We start from the raw sequence: 19845 nt of genomic DNA, 5'->3' as shown, positions 1-19845 counted from the left end.
CAAGTAGGCAAAGTGAATTACAATCCCAGGAATTTGAAATTAACAGAGCTTCTAATTGCCTTCTAATAATATAGGGCCAGCTTCTCCTCAGCAAAGGTAAATCGCCTATTATCGCCTAAGCCAGCCCTCCCAGTGCGAGCTGCAATAAATCCCCACCGCGCTGTTAAATCTCACAGAAGTCAATTGAACCCTTTTTTCCACTGCATGCATCCGATGAAGTGGGCTGTAGCTCAGGAAAGCTTATGCTCAAATACATGTGTTAGTCTCTAAGGTGCCACAAGTCCTCCTTTCCTTTTAACCCTTTGTTTTAGAAGCAGCTTTTTTTCTTTATTGCGATTTCTGCCTAGCCTAAAGATTTCCTAGATGAATTGTAAGGAGCAATTGTATACTGCCTGTAAACCCCTTCCATACCTGCCTACTTAGAGAGAGAGAGAGAGAAACTCCTCTATTTTGAAGGCGACCGTACATAAGTTACTAGTAATCCTAACTAGACAGGGACACACTGCCCCTCTTCGCGGCTGTTGAAAAGTGTCAGCTGGGTCTCTAAAGCAAAAGCAACAGAGGAAATGAAAAATAACGAAACGAAATGCAATGAAACGGAAAGAGAACGAAACGACTAGAGAAAGCAGCCAAGGAGAAGAATGCAAAGACATAGCAAAAATAAAAACAACCCAACCCCAAACCAGAGCACACCATCTTCCATGTACACAGTACGGGGGGGGGGCTTTCTTTTTCGGGTGCTTTTCGGCTCCATTTTGGTGAGGTAAGCGTGAGTTTTGGGCGTGGGAGGGAGATGGGGGAAGATTTTGTATTAGGGTCCTATAAGCAGGTTGGGGGTGGGAGGTGTTCCAGTTTTAAAAAACAACCACCCTGTGAATTCGTTTGGACCATCTTGGGCACTTTTCCGTGTCCAGATCTGTTGGTGGTTTCCACACGATCACTGGGTTAGACACTGTTAGGGCTGCCCAGCTTCAGGGGATGTCCCAGAAAACAGCCTGCAAGCGACTGGGCCACAAGGAGAGCGAAATCGGGATGACTCCTCCTGCTATCTGGCAACAATATCATTTGCACGGACATTACCAGCGGCTCCCATTATTCGCCCAGATTCCCACCTCAAACAGTTCCCTTCTTGCGGTGCCCGTCCACTCGCACGAGAAAACCCGGGGCAACTTTAGGACCAGTGGGGAGCCCCTTCCTTATAGCCCCGTCTGCATTGAAGTCAATGGCAATTCCTATTGACTTCAACAGGGCCAACAAGTCACCACTAAGGAACGAGGGGCGGGGTGGGGTTGCTGGCACAGAAGGGACGCAGGTTTGGGACGGGAAGCTGCACATGTTAATGCTTCCCAGGGCATTATTCGCCCTGCAGCACGTGAGAGCTGGTCAGGGAAACGACCTGAATCTTTCAGGAGGAAATGATGCTCGAGCCATTCCTCGTGCCGTCGCTACATGAATATTTGCTCGCGGGTTTCTCCACCTTTGACGTCCCCTTGAGAGCGCTGTCTTTTGAAAATGAGCTTCAATTGACCTCACACTGAGTTTGAAAACAGAATAATAATTCGCTGTCGATCTAATCCTGTATTATCGGGTGTTCTCTCCCGCCCTCCTGGGGGTGAAATGAGTTCCCCCATGTCCTTTCCCTTAGCGGCTTGCTGTGTAATTCCGAAAGCATCTTTCCTTAGCACTTCGAGAACTGGCTGACATTTTTTCGAATTTCCCTGAACAATTTTTCGTGAAAAAGTTTTACATGCTGTGTGTGAATCATGGTCACGGTTTTTCAACAGCCCTGCGTCTGATCAGGGCGCAGAAGACCGATATCAGCCCATCTAAACATGTTTTTGGCGACTGATTTCCACGGTGAAGGGGCTTGAAGTCTACTGGAGTTTACCCAAGCCCAGCTGACCTATTGTCCGTGCGGGAACAGTCCTGGTTGGATCCCCCCAGGAACGTGGCATGAGGGCCCGCTGTAATGTAATTGGAGCGAACGGGGAGTGGAGAATAAACAGGATGTCTCTGGAACACGTCAGTGCTAAAGGTAAGAGGCCAGGCCCCCTATCTGTTCCTCAAATCGATGATCCTTACTTACCCTGGCCCGTACAGACTCTCCAGCACTACTCAGTCTGGCTCATAATAGATCTAGTTATCTGGCTGGTGCCATGTGATCATTCCCATCACCAATGGCACAGCCTGCCTGCTAGAACCGGAATCCCACGCCTAACACACGAGCGTGCTTCTGTCTTTGCATTCACAGCTTCCCAAACTTTGTAACTCAGAGTAGGTAGTTGTGATTAATAACAGTGAGCACCAAAGGAAGAACTGCTGTCCAGATCACAGCTAAGCTCTTTGACCCCAGAAAAATAAAACCTAGCCATTCCAAAAAAAAATCACAACGGATTGATTTCAAATTGAAAATCAAGCGTGTGTGTGTGTGTTTAGGGCAGGGAGCTCTCCAAATAGTGGATAACCATATATATCCCATATGTGTTGAAAAATCTAGGGAAGAGGGATTTTCCTAGTGGCCTCAAAAGCTCCTTGTTCTTGTGGGTTCAAATAAAGCAGGTTAAGGTTGAGAGTGATGAAGGGTTATTGCTAAATTTCCTTTCTTTTCAGTACTGGTGGCAGGCACGCAGATGTGGCTCTGGAGCTGTCCCGATAACTGTGGTGCTGAAAAACTACAGCTGTTTAATACAAAGCTGCTGACAGCAAGGAGCTGTTTTGTTAGGTGCTGAAATTGATCCTCCATGATGGATCACACCTGTCTGTATTTCCAAATTTTTCATACAGCCATTTTACCGAAAGAAGGTATTATCAGTAACAAGTGCATTAACCTACCAGAAAAACATTTGTACAGCCACAGGCTTTATGTAAGAACATAAGAACTGCATACTGGGTCAGACCAATGGTCCATTTATTCCTGTATTCTGTGTCTGACAGTGGCCAGTGCCAGATGCTTCAGAGAGAAAGAAGAGAATAGAGCAATTTATTGAGTGATCCATACCCTGTTGTCCAGTTCCAGCCTCTGGAAGTTGGAGGTTTAGGGACACCCAGAGCATGGGGTTGCATCCCTGACCATATTGGGTAATAACCATTGATGGACCTATCCTCCATGAACTTCTCATTTTTTTTTGGAACCCCAGTTATAGTTTTGGTCTTCACAACACTCAGTGGCAATGAGTTCAACAGGCTGGCTGTGCATTGTGTGAGGAAGTATTTCCTTTTGTTTGATTTAAACCTGCTGCCTATTAATTTCATTGGGTGACCCCTGGTTCTTGTGTTATGTAAAAAGGGATAAATAACACTTCCTTATTCACTTTCTTCACACCATTCATGATTTTATAGACCTCTAACATATTCCTCCCAGTCAGCTCTTTTGCAAGCTGAACAATCCCAGTCTTTGGTCTCTCTCCTCTGTTGGAAACTGTTCCATATCTCTAATCATTTTTGTTGCCCTTCTTTGTACCTTTTTCAATTCAAATATATATATTTTTTGAGATTAAGTGAGAAGTACATGAAGTATTCAAAGTGTGCATGTACCATGGATTAATACAGTGGTTTTTATGATATTTTCTGTTTATTGTCTATCCCTTCCTAATGGTTCCTGACATCCTGTTTGCTTTTTTGACTGCTGCTGCACATTGAGCAGATGTTTTCAGGAAGCTATGCACAATGATGCCAAGATCTCCTTCCTGAGTGGTTACAGCTAATTTAGACCCCAACATTTTGCATATATAGTCAGGATTATGATTTCCAATGTGTACTACTTTGCATTTATTAACATTGAATTTCCTCTGCCATTTTGTCACCCAGTTCAATGAGGTCCATTTTTAACTCTTTTCAGTAAACTTTGGAGTTAACTATCTTGAGTAATTTTGTATCATTTGTAAATGTTACCACCTCACTGTTCACCCCCTTTTCCAGAACATTTATGAATATGTTGAACAGAACAGCACAGATCTTTAGGATACCATGCTACTTACCTCTCACCATTGTGAAAATTGACCATTTATTCCTACCCATTGTGTCCTATCTTTTAAACAGTTACTGATCCCTGGGAGGATCTCTCCTCTTATCACGACTGTTTTGTTTGCTGAAGAACCTTTGGTGAGAAACCTTGTTCTTTTCTGAAAGTCCAAGCACACTATACTGCCTGGATCACTCTTGTCCACATGCTTGCTGACTCCCTCAAATAATTTTCTATAAACTTTCAGAGCCAGATCATCAGCTGATGTAAATTAGCAAAACTGTATTAAAGTCAATGGCTTAGCTGTATTAAATTCAATATACCAGTTGAGGATCTGGCCCCATCAGTATTTTGCAAATAACCTGCAAGGTGCAGATTGTAAATTGCTTCATACAGTAGGAATACTGACTCCACATTTGGTGGATATGGACTAGATTGATTCCATCACCAGTTTCTGTACTGGATGAAGCATAAATCCCAAATTCTTTAAAGGAATGAACACATTGTTCAGCTAATTAAAATAAAAGGTGCATGACTATCATCCTTTTGGAACTGTTAAGTACTTGCACAAGTAATAAGGATTCAGAATCATTGTCCTTTTCAGATAACATGAAACATTAAATTTAGTAAACTTTAAACCTGTTCGTAATGCATTGATCAAACGAGGAGTGCATGAGCCTGATCCTAGTAGTCCTAGTAGACCGGAAAAACTCTCAGGTGACTTTAAGTGGAGTTTTAGCTGACTTATGATAGCAAGACCAGGAATATTACTCCTGAGATTCTGAAATTGTGTAAGCTCCTTGGGGCAGAGTCTGTCTTTTTGTTCTATGTTTGTACAGGACCTAACAGTGGGGTCCTGGTCCTTACCTAAGGTTCATAGGCTCTATCACAATACAAACAAATAAGCTAATACATTGTCACTGGCAGCTAAAATATTTCAAAAATATTTTATTTTGGATCAAATATTTTGGATCAAACTCTTCAGCCCTCCCACGCACACACCTCCCAAGTTCTCACTCTAGCTCCCATTCGCTCTAATAAGAGCTGGGATTGTTCATCATGAGAGCTGGTTAAAAAAAATGTTTTTTTAAAGTTTTGGCAAAAAAACAGGAAGAATTTTTATTTAAACTTTGCATGAAAGTTTTTATTTTTTTAAGCCAGCCCCGGTCATCACCTCTGGAATCAGAACATTAATAAATTACTTTGGGTCTAATCCAAAGCCTATTGAAGCCAACCAAAAGATTCCCCTGGGCATCAGCAGGTTTTGGATCACACCCACAGTGCCTAGAGCCATAGCAACTAGATTTTATTTAAAAATATGATGGCCCTGATCCTGCAAGGTCCTTAGTGATTTCAACTTCCACTGGTTAAATTAAAAGAGGAACTGAGGGTCCTCGACACTTGAGGTGAACTCACCTCAGTTGGGTTCATGTTTCCTCAGTGACATATTTAAGCAACTCTCACTGCAGTCTGTGCAAACTGAGAGCACTCAGTATTTTGCAGGATCAGATCCACCCAGAATGTTTTTAAATATATAAACATCGCAAAAAACCCAAACTCACATAAATAAACTTTCATCACCTGAATGCCATCTCACTCCAGCTCTTTTCAGACACACAGTAAAAACTTGCTTAAAGAAAACTGCAAAAAGAAGAATAGTCTTGTGATAAAGCCACTGCACCTAATTTATTTAGGTGCCTAGGCAAACCCCATTTATCCTGTATATACAGTGCCTAGCATAGTGGGATCTTGATCTTGGCTGGGTCTTCAAAGCACTTGTATAATACAAAGTATAAATTATAACAATAGGGCCTAGTTATGCAGTTCTTATGCAGGCAAAAATTCAATTGATTTCAACAAGTTTTGTCTGAATAAGGACTGTATCCCTATTGTGTAATTCATGTCCCTCTGTCATAAAAGTCCTAAAATGTTTATTTAAAACAGAGGTAGTGAGTCTTTTTATAAAAAAATGCAGCAAAAACATCCTGTTCTGAGACCAGAAGATTAATATGGGCCAATAAAACTGATGAAAATAATAATCTTGTCATCACTAGGTTTTGATTATCTGTAGGAGGAAGAAGAATAGTCTGAAATCTAGATCTATTTTCCCCTACATAAACCTACTTCCTCATATATTATTAACTTTACTTGCTATCCCCTTAAAAATACATTCCTGTAAAAAGGATATAATTAGGCCTCATTGTTTCCAGTAGGATTTAATATTTACTCATTGATATGGTAATAAAGTATATGGCAGTGAGAGAGGAGAATAAAGATAAGCACGTGCTTTGCTGAATGAGGGGCAAAGTTAGCAGTTATGTTCTAAAACGGGACCTTCTTCATCTGTTTCCTCACTTTAATCAGATTTTTTTTCGGAACTCAGATGCCCAAGTCTCAGACAAAAAATAACTGAGAAAATAAAACGAAGTTTCAAGCAGGTGTGAGTAGCTAATCTAGGGTTTAAGCATGTTCCCACTGAAGTCAATAACAAAACTCCAACAAATCACTTCAAAGGTACAGGATCAAGCCCCTGTTTACCAACTTGGTCCCTGCTCTTGCAATTCCTTGCACAAGGACAGACTGTGCTGCTCACACAGGGTCCCAGTGACTTCCCTAAGGGCTAATGCAGGTGCCTGCCCACATGGAATGAATTGCAGGATCAGGCCCTTGAAAGGTAAATCCACTTACAGTAGTTTTGTAAGCAATCATCATTCTATTGTCCTAGCTGTCAGCAGTTCTCCCTTTGAACTAGCCCCTTAAGCCTGTCTGGGTGGGAGCTGATCTCTGTTACACTAAGTGACGACAATCAATCAGGTAAGCTACGGAAAACCATTCTTTTTTAAAAAGCATTTTTCCAAACATTATCTAAACTGAGCTCCTCGCCTTTGTAAGTGATTATTCACTTTGGAGACATTTATCAAGTAGAGAAAATGTACAGGGCTTTATTTCCTTCTGCAAAATCCTTATCGTGGCAACTTTCGTAAGTAACACCCCTGGAATCCTTTGAGCATGTGAATGAAAGGAAACTCACATTAAAATAATTGATTCGGGGCAAATCCTGCAGATTTCAAACAGGCAAAAACATTTCTCCAGCAAACAAGCTGACTCAAAAGACAAACAATTCATATTCCTGTTCATCAGAATTATGCTCCCCACAGACTGCTAGGATAAATATTTAAGGAGGAAGATATGTTGGATAAAAGAGTTTCTTGCTGGTTGGTTTTTGTTAAGAAAATACTGTAAAGGAAATGCAGCTCTCTTGCAAGTGAGCAGTAATGGTTAGGAATGGAAGTACTTGGACTTATTTTGATAACACAGGTAAAATTTCCATAGAGACAGAATTTCACTCCTTGAACTTTTCAAAATTTTTTTGCTCCTGCTGAAATAGGGCCCAGGATTACACTGTGTTGAGCACCTCCAGGAAGATGCTGAGCCTCTTCTCCTCCCAGTGAAGTCCCATGGGAGTAAGGGACATTAGTTTCTTGCAGGATCAGGGCTTTGTCTCTAATAAATGGAGTCAGGGAACCAGTCTGCAATTAAAGCATTAGTGGGACAAATGCAAATCTAAAATGCCACTTTTCTGGCTGGTGATAAACAAACAGTGAGCAGAAAACCTGCAGACCACTGGGGGACCACACTAGCCCTGATTCAGCCTCCAGCTGAAAGTCACAGAAACACAACTGCACTCTTCTGTTGGCATTGCAGAGGAATGGGTGGGGGCCAAGCAGGAAGAGAGACTCCACCACTACCCCCTGTGTGAAGCTGGTCTCTGTCAGTGCAGGGGGTATGGACCCCCAAATCTAGCCCTTCCTGCTTGTGACATGAAACTTCAAATATTTCTGCTGCCAAGGGGACCTCTATGTTGGCAAAAATGGGGACTCGCCTTGCTCCTTTAACAACACAAGAGCATCAAAAGAACATGTTATAAGACATGACCCATAATGGAAAATTCTAGTCTGTCTAGATCTTTTACTAGGAATTTCATGTGACACAATGACTCAGTCTTCCATTCATAAAGTGACACAGCATTAACTTGCTGTATATTCTTAATACCACAATAGACATTTCACTTCCTGGTTCCTGAAAACATTTCTCCAGCAAACAAGTTGACTCAAAAGACAAACAATTCATATTCCTGCTCATTAGAATATTATCTTTACAACAAAATTTAAGCATACAAGATCCTGTTATTAATAAAGAATCTGCAAACAAGCAAACAGTAAAATGTTTATAATATGACTTAATGTGGCTAACCTGTAAGAGTTTAACCAGGGACAGCACCTACCACACAGCAACAGTCAGAGATAGTGTGTCCTCTCCTCTTAGGTATGATTTTAAAGTTGATTAGTCATGGTTAGGCCTCTAAAAGTTTAGAGAAGTATCTAAAAGCTCAGTTGCTAAAGCCAATCTTCTCCAAACTTACCTGAATGTCCCTTATTTGGAAATCTCCCAAGATCAGGCTATAATGCCAGTTTTCTAGTATTTCCTGGTTTCAGCCTGTTTGGACATGCCAGGCCAGGCCTGAAGAAGAGTTCTGTGGAGCTTGAAAGCTTGTTTCCCTCACCAACAGAAGTTGGTCCAATGAAAAATATTACTTCACCCACCTTGTCTCTCTAAAATCCTGGGAACAACATGGCTACAACAGCACTGCATACCTTTCTTGTGGTATTATGGTACCTTTGCTATCATCCATCCTGGATAAAACCAAGAAAATGCAGACCAAAATTTTTGTTAAAAAATATTTTAAAAGTCCACTAGAATTTTTCAGGCATCAGAAAACTTTGGGGTTCAGTTTGCTTTCAGTTGTGGGTGAAGACTCAGTTTGGTTCTTTTAGCTAAAACTGATCACTATCCTTAAGGCTGACTAGAATAACAAACAGCCTCCTTAATTAAATTCTGGATGTGGATCGTATGAAGGAGATGGCCAAGCACCAAGGCATTAGTGATTAGTTTATTTTGATTCTACTGCCTAACTTGGCTAAATAAAAGATACAGTGGAAGTGTCAATCTGGTGGTTGCACAGAGTGGAATATGGCCCCAGTTTTCAAAGTACTAGAACCAGGGAGTGTAAATCTACAGGGCATTCTGCTTTACAAGAACTCCAGCTACAAGGAATTTAATTTCTCATTATTTTGTAAAGAAATAACATGTCTTATTGCTTAATGGATAACCATGTTGTTCATCGATTGTGGCCACAAATATTTGACACTTGCACAAATGTTGGAGGCTGGAAAGTACATATAGTTACATATACATCTGTATCTGCATGCAAAATCAGACAAACAGGTACCCAACCAATTTGCTCATGCAAAATTCATTTGCCTGCCCTAAATGAGCATGCATGGAATTTTGTAGCTGCACGCACATGAGCAATCTTGTGGATTCAAATTTCATGACTGTGGCTGAAAATTTGGCCCTTAAACTTCATAAAGTAACAGAATAAATAAACTGCCATACACAACTCAGATTACAAGGGCACAAATTCAGTAATCTAACTATACTGCTTCCAAACAAATACACTTTTCTTATTACAATCTCCCCTGAGAAACAGCATGGGTTAGGTTACAATAGAATAATTTTCCAAAGAAGTAAACTGCATACATAACCAATGTAGTGATGGTAATCTGCTCACTCATTCAACACTGTGAAAATTGTTTCATTAGGTGCCCTGGTGGCAAGTATTCTGTGATCAACTGCCCATTTGAGAAAGAGCCCTTCTCTCTTTGGACAGATGACATTTCTCAAGTGAGGCACCCTCATCAGCACTGTGCTTAAAGTCTAGGAATGAGGGTTTAATCTAGCTTGGAAATTATCAGCTTCGTTACTGGATACAGACATAGAAAATAAAAGGCGAAAGTACCCAGAGCCATTATCTTCAATCTACAGTAGAAAATCAGTTTGTTAATCAGGAATGTACATTAGATTAACAATTTTCTTGTTTTGTTAATAAGAAATGAATCATCATTTAGTAAATTCATGCTTCATGGATCTTTTCATACAGGCTACAGGTCACTGACTGTGATGAACTATATTTGTTATGAACCAGTGAACTGAGTTTAACCAGTGGCAATATATTCTGGGCATCAAGTTTACCTTTCCCCTTAAATGTTAGCTTAAATGTTCCTTTGCTGTTGTGTACATTGCCATAGCTCCTAGAAGCCCCATTGTGCTAGGAACTGCACAAACACAGAACAAAAAAACAGTCCCTGCCCCTCATCCATCTTGTCTCTTTTGACGGAAAGTTCTTTGGGACACAGACTATGTCTTACTCTGTGTGTGGATACTGCCTAGCACAACAGGACCCTGAGCCTACCGTCACTGGTTAAACCCAGTTCACTGGATCATAACAATTGTAGTTTACCACAGTCAGTGACCTATAGTCTGGACGAGAAGGACCATGGAAGCGTGAATTGACTACATTAAGGTCCACTTCATTTTTCACTGGATATTTACTACAGTCTGCCCCGTTCTTCTCTACTCTCCACAATCCAGATCTGTAGTTGCCGTGCATTTGAAGATGGTTTAAGGGGAACAGTTTAAAAAGCTTAATCTGAAAGCAGAGTCTTTGTAATGTCTGGACAAATGGGGAAATTAAACAAATCAAATGCTTAGAAAGTTACATTCCTGATGTCTCCGCAGATAAAAAGCGTATACATCTAATGCTAAGGAACATTTCTAGTTTTGTTCTGAGAACAAAGGGAACCTTATGACCAGGAAATTTAGCAGCAGGATATCACTTTTTACAAGGCGAAATGTCCCGTTGTGTGTTCTCAACTCCAAGTTGTAATTTTGGATCCGGGGATGATTCAGTAATAACAGTATTCCTTTTACAACTCGGCCCTAGTCAGCACTGCCTTTCATGGCCCATTAAGCCAATGGCCACCTAACCCTCCTTCAAAAGGCTGACCATATAGCTGAGGTGCTGATGATAACTGTGGCCACAGGGGCAGGGATGGGATGGGCAACACATTGCAGCGGATAAGGTACCAGCAGCCAGCCTATGGAGCTCAGTACAAACAACTGGGCTATAAGTGGGCCACACATATGGCCTGGAGTGGGAGAAGATGACCAGGGACTGATCCAGAAAACTCATGCAATCACCGGAATATAGCTAAGGAGTACACGGGCAGCAAGAAGTGGGGAGGGCAGAAAAGAGGTGAGACTGCAGGGGATAGATTTAGGAATGACTTAGGAGATACTGAGGAATGACAGATTTGTGAGAAAAGGAAAGACATGGTGCATACGGTGTAGAAGGCCACAAATATTGTAGGAGCATGAGGGAAAGATAAGACTGATATGGGGAAAGAGGAATCGGAGATAACACCGCTTCCATTGTCTGTCTTGTCTAGTTGTAGTATACAATCTCCAGGGCAAGGACTGTCTATAGCCATGTGATTAGTGGCTGGGTGGCCTGGTGGAGACTGATCTTGATTGGTGCAGCAGTAACACAAACAATAAGAACAGGAGTACCTGTGGCACCTAGCACAGCTGCTACTCTGAAACAAACAATAAGGTGAAAGAATGAGGAATGACAGAGTACAAGGGAAGATCCAGGTGGGAAATGGAATATGCATAGGAAAAGAAAGGTACCAGGATAGAGAGAGGCAAAAGACCAGAGGCAAGCACAGGGAACGAGGACATACAATAATAATAAACTACAGCAGGAGAGAGAAAGAGAGAGAGAGACAGAGTGGGAGAAAGAAACACAGACCGATAGAAAAAGGGAAATGGAAAAGAAAAAATGAAAGTCATAGATGGGAGAGAAAGCAGGGAATAAAGACACTGAAAGCAGAGAGGAAAAGACATAACCACATAATGGTTGGATGGATCACGTGATGATTACCTGTTCTGTTCATTCCCTCTGAAGCACCTGGCACTGGCCACTGCTGTAAGACAGAATACTGGGCTAGATGGACCTTTGGTCTGACCCACTGAGGCCATTCTTATGTTCTAATTTACTCACTATAAAGTTAAGCACATGTAAAAATCTTTGACTTATTCTAACAGCCTTTTATAGTCACATTGAAACAATTATTGATCCAGAAAATCCACATGGTGTTAATGATGTTCAGCATGCTGCACAAGAGGTGAGAAAGGGTTGTGGGGTTTTTGGACTTACGTACATTTAATCACTTATTAGCTAGGGGGAGATTTTAGACACTTGGCTTCTAGTTGCTATTCCCTCTAAACACTCAGCTTATCAGCACCTGAGAATCTGGTACAAATCTGACCCTGCTAGAAACTGGGTCAAGGAAACTGATCCGACGTTTTGAAAAGTAGAGTTCTGTCACACGTGCCTGCTTGACATATTCCACTGACATAACAAGAACTGTAATATCACCCTATCTGAAAAGCTTGTAGAGCTGTTCTTTCAATTACATTATCCCCTAGTAATTAATTACTCCCATTGCATAAATCCATCTTCACGGCACCCTAATGCTTGGAGCAAAAGGGCAGTATTAAAACAAGGAGAGAAGCCACAAGATTCCTAGGACCAGAGCCTCAACTGGTATAAATCTGCGTAGCTCCAGTAAAGTGGAGTGTCTCCCAAAGAAATAACTGACATAATTATTAGCATGGCTCTCTACATGCTATTATACTGGTCAATGTGGGTCTGCCGGCTCTTTCAGGATAAAGTCCTATCCTCCTAGTCTTCCTTGGCATTGCAGTCAAAGCCTAAGAGCAAGATTAGTTTTCTGGGTATACATCTGTAAAGAAATTCACTTGGCAATCGTTAGACTAAAAAGTACTGAAAATATAAAGGGCTGGATCACTGATCTCCCCGCCCCAAAACAATGCACATGTGGAAGGGACTCCCTTCTTCTTCCATGTGAAAAGGGGGGCTGGCACCTCTGCAGCATTATCCTCACACCCTATTCCATCTGTAGACCCTCAAAGGGCTCTCCATGGGGCAAGAGCTATGGGGAGAGGAAGAGGCATGGCTGACCAATAGCAGGAATGGGAGTGCTACACACATTGCCTATCCACCACCCTTGTAGGGAATTGTCTTTAAAATGAATGCAGCCCCAGGGCATACAAGGGCTCCTGTCATAAATATAAAGGGAAGGGTAACCACCTTTCTGTATACAGTGCTATAAAATCCCTCCTGGCCAGAGGCAACATCCTGTTACCTGTAAAGGGTTAAGAGGCTCAGCTAACCTGGCTGGCACCTGACCCAAAGGACCAATAAGGGGACAAGATACTTTCAAATCTTGTTTTATGTGAATGTTACCTGTGTTAAGAGGGAGGTTTATTCCTGGTTTTTGTAACTTTAAATTTTTGCCCAGAAGGGGATCCTCTGTGTTTTGAATCTGAATACCCTGTAAAGTATTTTCCATCCTGATTTTACAGAGATGATTTTTACCTTTCTTTTTTTTTTAATAAAACCCTTCTTTTAAGAACCTGGCTGATTTTTCCATTGTTCCAAGATCCAGGGGTTTGGATCTTTGATGATTTTGTAACCAATTGGTTAGGATATTATTCTCAAGCCTCCCCAGGAAAGGAGGTGTGTAGGGCTTGGGGGGATATTTTGGGGGAAGACGTCTCCAAGTGGTCTCTTTCCCTTTTCTTTGTTCAGTATGTGGCAGCATACTGTTCAAGGCCAAGGCAAAGTTTGTACCTTGGGGAAGTTTTTAACCTAAGCTGGTCAGAATAAGTTTAGGGGGTCTTTCATGTGGGTCCTCACATCTGTACCCTAGAGTTCAGAGTGGGGAAGGAACCCTGACAGATGGCATTGGTCCCCGTCAGCATGACTTCATTGGAAATCCACTGCTTGAGAGCTGGAGCAAGAAGCAGGAGGCCCAGAAGCTGCTGTGGAGACACAGAAGGTGATATCCTGGCTCCAGTAAAGTCAATGAGAATTGTGCCATGGATTTCAAAGGGGCTGGGATTTCACACAGGGACTGCATAGATAGCTCTGGCCTCTGGAGGAGCCTTCAAGATCTGTAGGAAATCCTGAGAGAAATTTGGATTCCAGGGGCTCAATCCCTAGTTTCTTTTGCAGGGGGCAAACTTGCACCCCCTGCTCCTGATAGCAGGATCCTCCTCCAGAAGGGGAACCTCATGGAGTTTCCATCCTCTTGGGCAGCTTTTAGTTCCCAGTGGAATGATCAGGCCCTATGGAAGTGACTGATTTAGTTCTTGTCCTACACGGGTTTCTCATGAAACTCTGAGTAGCTTAAATCTTGCGTGTTTTGTTTAATTGTCCCATTCACCATGACCACCATTAATCACTTGTAGAAACCTCAGTCACTGCACTCTTTGATGGTAACTGTATAACTTTGACCTTAATCCTTTAGCCCCTGTTCAGTGTCTCATTAAAAAAAGGGGGGGAAAGTAATAATGTAGACTTCTTAAACATACATGCCCCTAGCATTAACACCACTGTAAAACTTATAAAATTAGGTTGGTTGGGGTTTTTTTTGGAGGGGGGGAGAAATCTGATTAGATCCTTTTATAATCTGGTTCTCAATGTGGAAGCCACAGTAGCCACTAAACAACAAATGATAAGAAAAGTACTATTAATATAATTTGCCCTTAACTATCACATTTCATCTGCAGATCTACAAGTGATTTACAAATATTAAATCAATTAACCCTCACTATCTGTGAGAGCCCATACTGGGGCAGTCCGGCCCAGTGATCAGACACAGGATGGAGTCAGGGTCACCACTGGAAGTCACATCAAAGGTCAAAGCCAGAGTAGTCACTGGATTTAAGGTGACGAAGCAGGAACCAGTAACAAGTAGCGATAACAGGGACAAAGAGCAAAACCAGGAATAAGGAGAAGTTACTTAGTCTGAAGTCTAGCAACTAGTTGTTTAGACAAAGGGTGGTACAGGAACAGGAAGCTTTATGCACAGTGGTGTCCAATCAGCAGTCTGGTGCTAGTCACCTGACCCAACAGCGTCAGTGGGTGTAGCTTCTGGTGGTGGGCTCTTAGCTGCAGTTCCCTGTTCTCCCCCTTTGCAGTGCACTAGCATAAAGGCTAAGGCTCTTGCTCAGCAGCCCTCTAGGCCTGGGTTTGGTACTTGACTTATGAGGAAGGTCAGATTACCACAGCCATTTTATAGATAGGTTAAAAGCCAGGGTTAAATGATCTGCCCAAGGTTATCTATGAAGTCAGTGGCAAAGGTGAGGAAAGGCGCCAATGGATTTAAGCCCATGGTGAAATCTTGGCTCCATTTAAGGCCCACTGACTTCAGTGGAGTCAGGATTTCACCCCAGGAGTCTCATCACTTGTCCAAACTGCCTCAGAGGCTGCTAGAACTGCTGTGTCTGTACAGCTCTAGGTACAATGTGGGGGCAGACACTGTACCTTGCATCAAGCCCAACTACATGGGCTTGGCACCAGTGTTCTCCATGAGTTTGGGGGAAGGAATTTTCTCACGTGCCTTGGAAGAGTAGCAGAGTTGATCCACGGCAGCCGTTTCAACAGTCCCTATATGCACTAGGACTCCCCCGCCCCCGCAACACACGCACAGTCAGAATGACTGGGAATCTGTATTGTCACCCATCCCCACCTATTCTTTATCACACCCCAAGTGTTCGGTGTAGGCTGTAGTGAAGCCAAACCATTTCTGATGCATTATGGGCCGCTCTGCCCATAAAGGGCTATGGTGGGATTGGGGAAATGGATTTGCCCAAATATGCATAACGCAAGTGATCGGGACTGTAGGAAGATGAGGCAAGAATGATCTGCACAGATATTAATCCGCTACAGAAAGATGAGATTAATTACCTGAGGGCTGCAGGAATGCTGGAGAGATAATCAGTCAGCCATAAAGTCTTTTCAATCCTCTCAAGGTCATCAGCGTGGACTAAATCTGCTCCTATTGTGAAAGGAGAAAGTGCTCTAATCTTCAGAGGCAACTTCACATTATCAGTTCTGAGAAGTAGGTTTCTAGGGCCATCCTCTGCCCTCAGGTACATACATGTAACCTCTTTCAAGCCAATGGGGTTGCCCGTGTGTTAAATGAGGGCAGAATTCAGCTACCTGAAGCTTTTACAGTAAGAGGTATAAAGTGTCAAGTCCCTCTACAAAACAGGTTTAAGACAATCAAATACCAAGTCTGCTTTGTCTTAATTACCTGCTTCGAAACAGACTGCTGCAAGGTCTAACCGCAGCCTTTACGTTTCTGTTTGTTAACTGCTACAGGGGAGTTAAATGGTCAAGGGTTGCATGAGATTTAGCCAAACAACAATGAAGTCAATAGGAAGCACCCAGATCAGTATCATGCAGCTCTTTGAAACTGTAGGAAGAGGGCTTTTCTAGTTTTCTCTTGGGACTGCCACTAAATAGAGATTATCATAATGGTCCCTGCTGGCCTTACTTTCTGCAGGTAAGAGGCTGTGCTATGTTTCTGAGAGGTGCAGGATAAAACTAGAAGCCAAGGAGGAGGGGAGACCTAGTGTGGCTTTAAGTCACCTTTATATCCTCCAAGGCCTGGAGAGACCCCCAGCATAATTTAACCAGCCCTGGGGGTCCTGTCTAAATTACAACCACCTCCCAGGGCTTCCCTGAATCTCTGCAGTTCTGCACCCACCCCAGACATGCCCCACCCCCTACTTGGGAGGTAGTCCTCAGGAAGTAGCCTGACAGCTGGCTTCTGCCGTTCCTGTCCTGGGGAGAATGCTCCTCCAGCCAAAACCATGACTTTTAGGACCCCCCTGTGCCACTCCAGATGATTTACCCTGTGTAAAGGGGCCAGAGTGGGGGGTGAGGATCGCACCCTGTGAATCTAAGAAAATGTATTTACGGCTGACAGGAGACATGAATGCGCTAATTACCATCTTTTCTTTTGACATGACAGTAGCAGAACTCAGCATCCCCATTTAGCACAATGGGAACTTCCACTGATTATACCGTATGCTACAGCACCTGTCACAAGCCTTTTGGAAGGGATGTTGAAAACCTGTGTCACCCTTCACTGTTACATTTATTTTACTCACCTGACTGACACCTCCTGCACTGTAGCTTAAGTGATAGAAATTGCAGAGGTTGAACGCTTGAATTACAATATGTCTGTGTGGGTCTTATGGTTCATCCTCAGAACTTGTTGCTATGGACACTACTGGTTTAACAGATCTTCTGACTGATTTTCTTCAAGGTATCATAAATATTTGTAGCGCACCACTGACTATAGGGTCTCGCTGACAGTCTTCTCTTCCAGCCATCCTCTCATCTCCATTTTCCTATCCCTTAACTTCCAAGCACATTAGGTATCTAGTGATATATTAGCTTCCTTTTTCTTTAAATTAAAGAAGGTAAGTGCCTCTGAATCTCAAGAACTGGTTAAAACTTCTGACAGAATGCACAGCTTAATTGAAAACATTCATTTTGTCCCAGAAATTTAACGAGGGGAAAACTGCTGTTTGCCTAGCGCTTCTGCCAGTGGCAATTGAACCATTATTCTCCAGTGAATACCTCACCACAGCAATTCAGCCATCCCTTTGCAAAGTCAGAGCTAGAATACTGCAATCTACTGCATTTGTAGTGACTTTGAGAAGCATCTGGAGGTTTCAGCTAATGCAGAATGCAGAAGCTCAGTAACTGGACAGGCTGACTCATTATGCACGGTTTTAGCAAAAAGGTAATTCTACAGTATCACTTAGAGTTGATTGAATAATGAAAACATTTATTTGCAAATAATTAATTAAACATTAATTGCAAAAAACTGGTCAAATCATTTTTAAAATATTCACAAATACCTTTTTCCCGTAAAAAAAAATTGCCAGAATTGATTGGGTCAATTATTCACAATGAATGATTCAACTGCTGTAGTATCAATAATCTCTAACCATGCTTATTTAAAAAAAAAAACAGAAAGGCTGTAAATGTAGTGAAGCGCATTCAGTTTCCAGATGATCAGCTGTTTTTGTGTTTGCTTTGCATTGTTGAAAGAAGTAACATAAGCCCTTTCATGTGAACCAAGTCATTTTTCTTCTTCTTTTTATAGAAGTCAAATAGCACTCTGACTGCTATGAGTTAGGTGCTGCTCTGAGCAAACAAGTTGTCATTTGGCCAATTAATATCTGTGTAAGTTTTTTATGAAAGGTTTGCTTAAGGATATTGAGGGGAACAGAGAAAAACTTTAACTATGCTTTGCTTTCTTTTTGACACTGAACATGCAACCATGCACGTACCATCAGCTACGTTCCAATCGAAACTGCTTTCAGATTCTAGATCAAAACTCTGTAGAATCCTTGAAAAACTCCATGGACCAAATTCCTCATCTGCAAGCGAAGGTGAGGGAAAAGGTGCTACCCTGCAATCCCCACTTCTTGGATCTACTCAGTGCTGTGTTGGTCCCCTCAGCTCAAGTTAGAGCAGCCTTCAACTACCAGTGACCCCATGAATGGAAAATCCCGTAACTTAGATTATAAAGTCACCTCTCTAGGTAGTAAACGAATGTGGAAAATGACACAAGAGAGAGGACAGGATCCTGAGTGGGTTGTCATCAGTAAAACTTTCAGATTCAAACTGAATGTGCAAAATACAAGGCCTGGAAAACAGTGGAAGGAGAAAAAGTGTCTGCAGTATTGGAATTGCCCAGTTGCCCTTAAGTCAGTGAGGGGTTTGTTGATTTCCGTGGTAGCACAAATTGATCCAACAGCAATACATGAAACAGAGGAAGGTAAAACTCAAGTAGAATGGGATGAAAACAGGATCTCCAAACTCCTCAGAAATATGGTTGTATATACAGGAACCTTTAAGACACAGAGGAAAAGAAAGCATCTGTAAACAGTTTTAGCACATCTTCTATTGTCCATGTGAGGTGCCTATACCTAACAGCCAGAGCCTGATTCTCCACTAGTTGCACGGTTAACTTCTGTACCCGGAAAGATAATGGAGCAAATAATGAAGCCATCAATTTGCAAACACCTAGAAGATAATAAGGTGATAAACAACAGTCAGCATGGATTTGTCAAGAACAAATCGTGTCAAACCAACCTGACAGCTTTCTTTGATGGGATAACAAGCCTTGTGGATAGCGGGGAAGCGATAGATGAGGTAGATCTTGACTTTAATAAGGCTTTTGATACCGTCTCACAAGACCTTCTCATAAACAAACTAGGGAAATACAACCTAGATGGAGCTACTATAAGGTGGGTGCAAAACTGGTTGGAAAATCATTCCCAGAGAGTAGTTATCAGTGGTTCACAGTCATCCTGGAAGGGCATAACGAGTTGGGTCCCACAGGGATCGGTTCTGGGTCCAGTTTTGTTCAATATCTTCATCAGTGATTTAGATAATGGCATAGAGAGTGCACTTATAAAGTTTGCAGACGATACCAAGCTGGGAGGGTTGCAAGTGCTTTGGAGGACAGGATTAAAATTCAAAATGATCTAGACAAACTGGAGAAATGGTCTGAAGTAAATAGGATGAAATTCAATAAGGACAAATGCAAAGTACTCCACTTAGGAAAGAATAATCAGTTGCACACATACAAAATGGGAAATGACTGCCTAGGAAGGAGTACTGCCAGGATCTGGGGGTCTTAGTGGATCACAAGCTAAATATGAGTCAACAGTATAACACTGTTGCAAAAAAAGCAAACGTCATTCTGGGATGTATTAGCAGGAGTATGTAAGCAAGACACGAGAAGTAATTCTTCTGCTCTACTCTGAGCTGATTAGGCCTCAACTGGAGTATTGTGTCCAGTTCTGGGCGCCACATTTCAGGAAAGATGTGGACACACTGGAGAAACAAAAATGATTAAAGGTCTAAAAAACATGACCTATGAGGAAAGATTGAAAAAATTGGGTTTGTTTAGTCTGGAGAAGAGAAGACTGAGAGGGGACATAATAACAGGTTTCAAGTACATAAAAGGTTGTTACAAGGAGGAGGGAGAAGAATTGTTCTTCTTAACCTATGAGGATAG

This window comes from Eretmochelys imbricata, chromosome 6, assembly GCF_965152235.1.
Source record: "Eretmochelys imbricata isolate rEreImb1 chromosome 6, rEreImb1.hap1, whole genome shotgun sequence".
In the NCBI taxonomy this organism is placed as follows: Eukaryota; Metazoa; Chordata; order Testudines; family Cheloniidae; genus Eretmochelys; species Eretmochelys imbricata.
This window is presented reverse-complemented; position numbering follows the sequence as displayed.